The sequence below is a fragment of the Gossypium hirsutum genome, chromosome D04 (assembly GCF_007990345.1).
Source record: "Gossypium hirsutum isolate 1008001.06 chromosome D04, Gossypium_hirsutum_v2.1, whole genome shotgun sequence".
Taxonomy (NCBI): Eukaryota; Viridiplantae; Streptophyta; class Magnoliopsida; order Malvales; family Malvaceae; genus Gossypium; species Gossypium hirsutum.
In genome coordinates, this window is record NC_053440.1 from 23,788,685 (window position 1) to 23,799,391 (window position 10,707).

Genomic DNA, 10,707 nt, shown 5'->3' on the forward strand with positions numbered 1-10,707 from the left:
AGACTCGGGGTTTGAAGGGAAATTCTTGAAGGAATGACCACCCCCACAATACATACAGGAAACAACATCATACTGACTTGCTGATTAAGCTACAAAATTATTCAAACCATTAGTGGTAAACTATGTCAATATTAAGGAAATAAAATATACTTGAGCAGAGAGTGAAGTCAACGCATCCACTTCATGACTCCAGCTACTCATCTTCCTGAAACTACTCGATTTGTTGGCCATTGGTAATTGTTGTTAGCAATCCTTTCAATGATCTCGTAAGCCTAGTTATAAGACTTAGACAAAATCGCACCATTCGTAGAAGCATCTACCATTAATCTTCTATGTGCATTGAGACCGTTATAAAACATCTCCAACTGGATGAAATGAGGAATCCCATGATGAGGATACTTACGAAGCAATTCCTTGAATCATTCCCGTGTCTTGTATAAGGACTTATCATCTAATTGTTGGAAAATAGTTATCTCATTTCGCAACTTTGCTTTTTTACTCTGTGGAAAATACTTTACCAAAACCTTTCTGCTAATTTTTACCATCTAGATATTGAACTTGGTGGCAATTAATTCAGCCATGCTCGTGCTTGATCTCGCAGCGAGCACAAAAACAACTTCAACCTTAATGCATCTTCAGTCAAACCAACTATCTTAAACGAATCACTCACCTCCATGAGTAATCAAAGCTGAATATGTGGATCTTTCATGGGCAGACCACTGAATTGGCCCACCATTTGGAGAATTTGAAACATCATTGGTTTCAATTCAAATTGGGGTGCTTCGGTATCCGACCTCATAATTATCAGATTTAACTTAATGAAGAGTGGCACAACGTACTATCTTGTGGCACAACCCCTATCATCCACAATAAGGATTTGTTTGTGCACATGATTGACTTAATTACCTTGTCCATCTTTTTTATTTCTATGGTCTATCTCGATTTGTTTTAAAGCTAATCTTTTGCATCTTCTCTGTCTAAATGTCCGCTCAATTTCAGGGTCTATAGGTAATAGATCGATGATTCGATCTATGCTCACAAACACCTGATAAATAAATAACAAATAAAGAATAAATTAGTAGACTTAAAAATTAAATAAAAAAATAAAAACCAAACTGTAAAAATAATTTCACAAAGAATGATTAAGGCGATAGTTCTCGGCAACGGCGCCAAAAACTTGTAACGATATTTGTGCAAGTGTACACAGTCGTTCAAGTAATAAGTAAGTAAAATGAGTTATCGTCTCCACAGGGACTATGTGTGTTAATTGATTATTTTTAAAATTAAAAAGTAAAAAATTGGTGGTAAAAACTCAATAATTTGAATGGTGATGTTTACACTAAGTGAAATTAACTAGATGCAAAGATGATCCTTAATGCAATTTTAATCTAAATGAAAATTATCTAAATGTATGAATGAATGGTTTTAGCAACAAAAATAATCAACATAAGATAGGCTAGGATAATTATATTAATCAACTCAATTCATTTTCATCATGCTTAACAATGTTCGAAAATATTCCGTGGCAACTTGATCTTTCATGAGTTTGGAAACCAAATTAAGTCCTCTCAAAATCTTTTACCTAGTGAAATATGCATTTTACTGATCATATTAAACTAAGGGTTTCTTAGTATTTATTTGAGGTAACAAGGAAATTTACGTTTGAAACAATTTAATCACATAAACCTAAAAACTATGCAAGATAATAGAGCTAACTAAAGATATTATGAATGTAACACCCCGAACCCGAAACCGACACCGGAGTCGAACACGAGGTGTTAACTGACTTTAACCCCTTATAAAATTTATTTTCCAGACACTGCCCAATCTGTGTACTAGTCGTTTTAAAAATCATATCTTAAGTTTCGTAACTCGAAAATCAGTTTCGTGATTTTTCCCAGAAACTAGACTCATGTGCCCATCTATGTATTATTTTCTAGAATTTTTGGTCGGGCCAATTAGTACAGTTTATTAGTCAAAGTCTCCCATGTTGCAGGGGTCGACTACACTGACCTTTTCCCATTACGACTTGGATATCTCCCTGCACGGGGGTTCAATACTGATGCCGTTTGTTTCTATGAAAACTAGACTCAGAGAGGAATCTGTACATATATGGTACGACCCCTAATTATCTCTGGTTAATTTATAATGAATTTCCAAAGTCGGAGCAGGGAATCCAGAAACCGTTCTGGCCCTGTCCCACAAAAATCTGATTATCTCTTAATATACTGCCCATATGATCTTTTCGTTACTTCCTCATGAAAACAGACTCATCGAGCTTCGATTACATAATTTATTCATCAATTAATTCCACTCCTACTATTTTTAGTGATTTTTCAATCTCATGACACTGCTGCTGCCAGCATCTGTTACGAAAGTAACTAGGTCCATTTCATGCCTACCCTTGATCCAACTCAATCGAACATTCGTGCCATTTTCGCATGGCTTAAAGTTTACATGCCAAAGTTCAAACACAACGTAGTAGCTTATACATGCCAAAATGTTCTTCTAGCCAACTAAGAAGAAAGTACCAAAACTTGCTATCCGGTGTGATGACTTCGATGACGGCCTGACCCCGCAAAAATAGATGAGTCCAAGCAACCTATAATGGGTGACAAGGAAACACCGAGTGAGTTTATAACTCAGTAAGTCATAAGCAATGCACTACCATCCACCAATAACATTATCTCAAGAGGAAACAAAATGGAACGAGACAATTTACTCCATCCATACCGAACCATACCATAGTTCCTCCAACCTATCGATTCAGTTTCATATCAATTCATGCATTCACATTCCATATACTCATCAATAGGACATTGAAGCATTTTCATAAATCAATTTATTTTCGTTACAATCAAACGACTAAACGGCCTTTCACCCATCCTACGATAAATTTTATGTACGTGACTTCAAGTATATTTGTCACATAGGTTCAAACTTACCGAGCTCAACACCAAGTATAAGCATAGCACCTATTAGCCATGTACTCAAGACACTTACCCGATCCGCTGTCCGCGATCGACTCAATAGTGTCGCACACATAGTGTCCATAATGATTCACGAATGTATATTGAGTCCGCACACTCAGTGCTATATAATCAACTCGCACACCTAGTGCTACGTAATCAAATCGCACACTTAGTGCTACATAGTCAAACTCGCACACTTAGTGCCGCATGGTCAATTCGCACACTTAGTGCATTATATTCGTTTCGCACACTTAGTGCAACATAGTCAAATCGCACACTTAGTGCTGTACAATTTAATCCCGCGCACTTAGTGCCAATCTCATGGTCATAAATGGTTATACCCGCACGTTTAGTGCCGAGATCAACAACTCAGTACATCTTACCTCTTTTCTTTTTATTCAACAATTTCATCATCACATACGTACATGCATATATATATGTATATTTATTCATTCCATTCAGCATCAATACATAAACATTATGACCATTTGAAATAATACCAACTACATGCTTAATGACTTACCTTGTGCTGGGTAAGACGGTTCCAACTCGGCTACTCAGTGATCTTTTCTTTGCCTTTGCTTGATTCTCCTCCTTTAGCTCCTTGAGCTTAATCAATAATTCACTAGTTTAACCATCTTGTTAAACATTCATAATTCAATTACACATGCTTATGTATGTTTGTATATTCGGCAACCATCCTCACTAATTACTCATGTTGATGGCCGAATGGATGTATGTGTGTACAATGTCAACTATAACATCATGTAATTCCACATATGACTACATTTCTTAAGTTCCACATCTTAATGCCCATTATACATAATCAAATTTAACATCATATATATATTTACTCATGTGGCCGAATATACATACTCCCATATAATATCAAGTACTCACTTTAAGTATATTGCCGGATATACTTAATCATACACACACCTAACCAAAATAATTTCTAAAATCTTTATATCATTTATAATACATCTAATTATCCTTTTTCACATTATCAACTCAAATCACATACATTATTTACTATAACATCTTTACATTCGGCATTGGTGTCAACCATAGTAGCCGATTCTTCCTACTTTGTACCCATGCATCTATTAATCCTTAGTTGGTTCAAACACTTCACACACTAGGATTCATCAAATTTTTAACAAGAAATAAAATCTCTAATCCTCAAACTACCATGGCCGAACCTTCATGGAGTTGCTAAGACTCCTCATTTCTACTTCTCACACACTCTCACATTCAAACCCTTTTATTAAACACCCAAAGTCAACCATCTCCTTACCTCATCACCAAAGACATCAAAATACCAACCAAGAACGTAACATTCATGGCCGAATGTCATCTCCATCATTTAACAAAGTTTGAACCATGGCTAGGTAGATTTTGAACTTACAACTTAAAATATACATGAATCTCAAAGAATAACATTAAACATACCTCAATCTAGTTACATGCATGGCCAAACTTCCTCCTAATCCTCTTCCTTAGGATTTTCGGTCAAAAGAGGTTGAAAAAGGATGAACAAAACCTTTCTTTTCCTTCCTTTAGCTCACGGCAATGGGGTGTATGCATGAGACCATTATTATTATTTTTTTTTCCTTTTTTTTCATCACCCTTCCTTTCATTATTTAATTATCATGCTTATTATTTTATTTTCCTTACCATACATCACTAACACAACATGTTGGTGAGATGTTTCCACCCATAGCATGGCCGGCCACTACATATTAGGGAGGGGGAATTTGACATGCAAGTCCCCTTTTTCTTCCACATGCACTAATAGGTCCTCATGCATTGACCTATCACATTTTAAAATTTTCTCATATAAGTCCTATTGACTAAATTCACATGCAATCGACTAAATCGAAGCTTGAAATTTTCACACATTCATGATTACATATTCTAGACAATAAACATCACATTCAAACCTTTCGGTGACTCGGTTTAGCGGTCCCGAAACCACTTCCCGACTAGGGTCAATTTTGGGCTGTCACAACTCTCCCTCACTTAAGAAATTTTCGTCCTCGAAAATCTTACCGGTAAATAGGTTTGGATATCGTTCTTTCATCGAGCTCTCGGGTTCCCAGGTTGCTTCCTCGATCCCGTGTTTGAGCCACAACACCTTAACCAACGGAACCCTTTTATTTCGCAACTCTTTCACTTCACGAGCTAGGATACGAATCGGTTCTTCTTCATAGCTCAAGTCAGATTGAATTTCAACTTCTGAGGGATTAATCACATGTGACGGATCGGATCTATAACGTCGAAGCATTGAAACATGGAAGACATCGTGCATCCTTTCAAGTTCAGGGGGCAAAATCAATCTATATGCAACCGGCCCCACTCGTTCGGAAATTTCGTACGGCCCAATGAATCTCGGGCTCAACTTGCCTTTACGGCCAAATCTGAGTACCTTCTTCCAAGGTGACACTTTAAGAAACACTTTATCTCCCACCTGATATTCAATGTCCTTTCGTTTTAAATCCGCATACGATTTTTGACGATCTGTGGCTACCTTCAGACTTTCGCGGATTACCTTTACTTTTTGTTCGGCATCTTTAATCAAATCAACTCCGAAAATTTTACTTTCACCAAGCTCAGTCCAAAACAATGGCGTACGACATTTACGACCGTACAAAGCCTCATAAGGTGCCATCTTAATACTTGATTGAAAACTATTGTTGTAAGCGAATTCAATCAAAGGTAAATACCGTTCCCATGAACTACTGAACTCGAGGATGCAACATCTCAACATATCCTCAAGTATCTGAATTATCCGCTCGGATTGACCATCGGTTTGGGGGTGAAAAGCGGTGCTAAAATGCAGCTTGGTACCCAAAGCTTCTTGCAATTTCTTCCAAAATCGTGAGGTGAATCTCGGATCTCTATCCGACACGATAGAAATAGGTACTCCATGTAATCTCACAATCTGAGAGACATACAATTCGGCTAGTTTATCCAATGAAAGATCCGTACGCAAGAGGATAAAGTGAGCCGACTTAGTCAGCCTATCAACAACAACCCAAATCGCATCCTTCTACTTGCGGACAATGGCAGTCCGGACACAAAGTCCATTGTGACTCGGTCCCATTTCCACTCGGGTATCATGATCGGCTGAAGTAACCCTGAAGGCACTTGATGTTCCGCTTTCACTTGTTGACATATTAAACATCTCGAAACAAAGTCGGAGATGTCTCGTTTCATACCATGCCACCAAAACCGACGTTTCAAGTCGTTGTACATTTTCGTGCTCCCCAGGTGAATTGACATTCGGCTACAATGGGCTTCGTTCAGAATCATCGAAATGAGTTCCGAATTCCTTGGAACACACAAACGACTTCTAAACCTCAAACAACCATCATCATCAATCTGAAACTCCGATTCCTTGTTCGGAACACACTCAGCTCCTTTTGCAACCAATTCATCATCGACTTTCTGAGCTTCACGAATTTGATGAGTCAATAATGGTTTGGCTTTTAATTCAGCTACTAACACATTGTCAGGTAGAACAGACAAGTGTACATTCATCGCTCGCAAAGCAAACAGTGATTTCCGGCTTAAGGCGTCCGCAACCACATTAGCCTTTCCCGGGTGGTAATCAATGACAAGCTCGTAATCTTTCAACAACTCAAGCCAACGTCTTTGTCGCAGATTCAAGTCTCGTTGAGTCATCAAATATTTGAGACTTTTGTGATCCGAAAACACATGGCACTTCTCACCAAACAAATAATGTCGCCATATTTTCAATGCAAACACAATGGCGGCTAGTTCGAGATCATGGGTCAGATAATATCTCTCGTGTGGCTTCAATTGTCTCGACGCATAGGCCACAACTCGACCTTCTTGCATCAATACGCAACCCAACCCAAGTAGGGATGCGTCACTATAAATGACAAACTCTTTACCCGATTCGGGTTGCACCAAAATTGGAGCTTCAGTCAAATGAGTTTTCAGTTGATCGAAGCTTTTCTGACATTTCTCCGTCCATTCGAACTTAACATCCTTTTGAAGTAGCTTCGTCATTGGTGTGGCTATCATCGAGAAACCTTTGACAAATCGTCGGTAATAACCGGCGAGCCCTAGAAAGCTCTGGACTTCGGTAACATTTCTCGGTGGCTTCCAGTTAAGTATGGCTGAAATTTTGCTCGGGTCAACTCGAATACCCGATGCGGATACCACATGACCCAAGAAGCTAACCTCTCTTAACCAGAACTCACACTTACTAAACTTAGCATATAACTGCTTATCCCGCAAAATTTGCAACACTAGCCTCAGATGCTCAGCATGTTCGGTCTCATTTCTTGAATAGACCAAGATGTCATCAATAAACACAACTACGAACCGATCCAAATACGGCCTGAAGATCCGATTCATCAAATCCATAAACACCGCAGGGGCATTAGTGAGCCCAAACGGCATCACTAAGAACTCGTAGTGACCGTACCTCGTTCTGAAAGCAGTTTTGGGTACGTCCGAATCTCGAATCCGCAACTAATAATAACCCGATCTCAAATCTATCTTTGAAAACACCGATGCTCCCTTTAATTGATCGAACAGATCATCAATACGCGGTAACGGATACTTATTCTTTATCGTCACTTTATTCAGTTGACGATAGTCAATGCACAACCTCATGGTTCCGTTCTTCTTTTTCACGAACAATACTGGTGCACCCCAAGGTGAGAAACTCGGTCGAGCGAAACCTCTATCCGTCAATTCTTGCAACTGAGCTTTCAACTCTTTTAACTCGGTTAGTGCCATACGATACGGAGCGATCGAAATTGGCGTAGTTCCAGGTACAAGCTCAATACCAAACCCTACCTCCCGAACAGTTGGCAAACCCGGTAACTCTTCAGGAAAAACATCCGGGTATTCACAAACCACCGGTACCGATTCGGGTTTCTTTTCTAACTCCTTGTCATCAAGTACATACGCGAGGTATGCTTCGCACCCTTTCCTTACATATTTCTGGGCCAACATTGCTGATATTACAGCTGGCAACCCCCTTAAGTCCGCAGACTCAATTCGGATTATTTCGTTATTTGCGCACTTCAAATTGATAGTCTTGCTTTTGCAATTCACAACCGCATCATGCGCGGTTAACCAATCCAAACCAAGAATAACATCAAACTCGTCGAACGGCAAAAGCATCAAATCGGCCAAAAAACAGGATTCTCGGATTATTAGAGGGCATCTCTTACACACTTTATCAACAAGTACGCATTGACCCAAAGGGTTTGATACTCGAATTACGAGCTCAGTAGACTCAACAGGTAGAGTCTTACTGGTTGCTAAGGTTTCGCATACATATGAATGAGTAGAACCAGGGTCAATCAATGCAATCACATTAGTATCAAAGAGAGTGAAGGTACCAGTGATGACGTCGGGGGAGGATGCCTCCTCTCGTGCGCGAATGGCATATGCTCTAGCAGGAGTACGGTTCTCGGCTCGATCGGCCGTATCAGAGGCCCCCCTCTGACTACCACCCCTGCCTCCTAAAATTCTCGGTGGTCTACCTCTAGATGTCACTCCACTAGGTCTTGCACCTTGAATCTTATTCTTCTCATCCAGCTCCTTGCAATCTCTAATGAAGTGGTCCTTCGAACCCCATCCGTAACAGGCCCTGCTAGTAGACTTGCCCCAACATTCACCTAGGTGTCGTCTTCCACATTGGGGACATTCAGGTTTCTCGTGACGATTATTGCCCACACTAGCTACCGAAGTAGCTCGGGAGCCCATCGATGGTCTTGCCCTGATGGAAATTCCCGCAGTCGCCCTCGACTTATTAATGTTCTCCCTGAACTTCTTTACAGCTGAGAACGGAGCTTTACCCGTCGATCTTTTACGATGATCTCTAGCTTCAAATTCAGCCTTCCTCTTCTCCTTTCCAAGTTCTTCCGCCTTGCAGGCTCGTTCGACTAGTGTTACGAATTCTTTTATTTCCAAAATACCCATTAGTAGCTTTAAATCTTCATTCAATCCTTCCTCGAATCTTTTGCACATAGCAACCTCATCAGCTACACACTCCCGGGCATACCTACTGAGTCTTACGAATTCATGTTCGTATTCAGATACAGTCATACGGCCTTGCTTGAGTTCCAAGAACTCCTTACGCTTCTGATTAATGAACCGTTGGCTAATAAATTTCTTTCGGAATTCCGTTTGAAAGAAGTCCCAAGTTACTCGCTCGTTCGGGACTATGGAAATCAAGGTCCTCCACCAACAGTAGGCTGAGTCTCGCAACAAGGATACAGCACATTTTAGACATTCGTCAGGTGTGCATGACAATTCATCGAACACCCGAATGGTGTTATCAAGCCAGAACTCGGCCCTTTCGGCATCATCAGTTACTATGGCCTTGAACTCCTCGGCCCCACGCTTCCTAATCAAGTCTACAGGTGGCTTACTCAGCCTCACAGGATCAGCGACTGATGGCATTACAGGCTCTTGGGGTGGATTATTCAAATTTGGGAATTGTTGGACAGCCGGGTTGGTTCGGGCATATTGCGCGACCCACTCATTCATCATGGTAAAGAAGGCTTGTTTAGCCCCCTCACCTTGATTATTCGCAGATGACTGAGGTTCAACAGGCGGAGTCCCTTGTGCAGGAGCAGCCGCCACGCTCTCAACGTCATCCGCTAGGGTTCTTTCTTCACCGGGGTCCATTTACTAATCAAAACAAAAACATTTCAACCGTCAGAAGTCATCACACATTTAAACATTAACATTCGGCATGTATAGCTAGACTCATACGCGCTATGGTAGTCCTAGAACCGACTAAACCATAGCTCTGATACCAATGAAATGTAACACCCCGAACCCGAAACCGACACCGGAGTCGAACACGAGGTGTTAACTGACTTTAACCCCTTATAAAATTTATTTTCCAGACACTGCCCAATCTGTGTACTAGTCGTTTTAAAAATCATATCTTAAGTTTCGTAACTCGAAAATCAGTTTCGTGATTTTTCCCAGAAACTAGACTCATGTGCCCATCTATGTATTTTTTTCTAGAATTTTTGGTCGGGCCAATTAGTACAGTTTATTAGTCAAAGTCTCCCATGTTGCAGGGGTCGACTACACTGACCTTTGCCCATTACGACTTGGATATCTCCCTGCACGGGGCTTCAATACTGATGCCGTTTGTTTCTATGAAAACTAGACTCAGAGAGGAATCTTTACATATATGGTACGACCCCTAATTATCTCTGGTTAATTTATAATGAATTTCCAGAGTCGGAGCAGGGAATCCAGAAACTGTTCTGGCCCTGTCCCACAAAAATCTGATTATCTCTTAATATACTGCCCATATGATCTTTTCGTTACTCCCTCATGAACACAGACTCATCGAGCTTCGATTACATAATTTATTCATCAATTAATTCCACTCCTACTATTTTTAGTGATTTTTCAATCTCATGACACTGCTGCTGCCAGCATCTGTTACGAAAGTAACTAGGTCCATTTCAGGCCTACCCTTGATCCAACTCAATCGAACATTCGTGCCATTTTCGCATGGCTTAAAGTTTACATGCCAAAGTTGAAACACAACGTAGTAGCTTATACATGCCAAAATGTTCTTCTAGCCAACTAAGAAGAAAGTACCAAAACTTGCTATCCGGTGTGATGACTTCGATGACGGCCTGACCCCGCAAAAATAGATGAGTCCAAGCAACCTATAATGGGTGACAAGGAAACACCGAGTGAGTTTATAACTCAG

The 10,707-nt window shown here is 40.3% G+C and overlaps 1 non-coding gene across 1 annotated transcript; it reads left to right on the forward strand.

The window, feature by feature from the left end:
• Nucleotides 1-381: 381 nt before the first annotated feature.
• On the forward strand, nucleotides 382-488 carry LOC121216583 (small nucleolar RNA R71). The gene has a single exon (XR_005912764.1). It is a non-coding gene; the product is annotated as a small nucleolar RNA R71 (small nucleolar RNA).
• The last annotated feature ends 10,219 nt before the right edge of the window (nucleotides 489-10,707 follow it).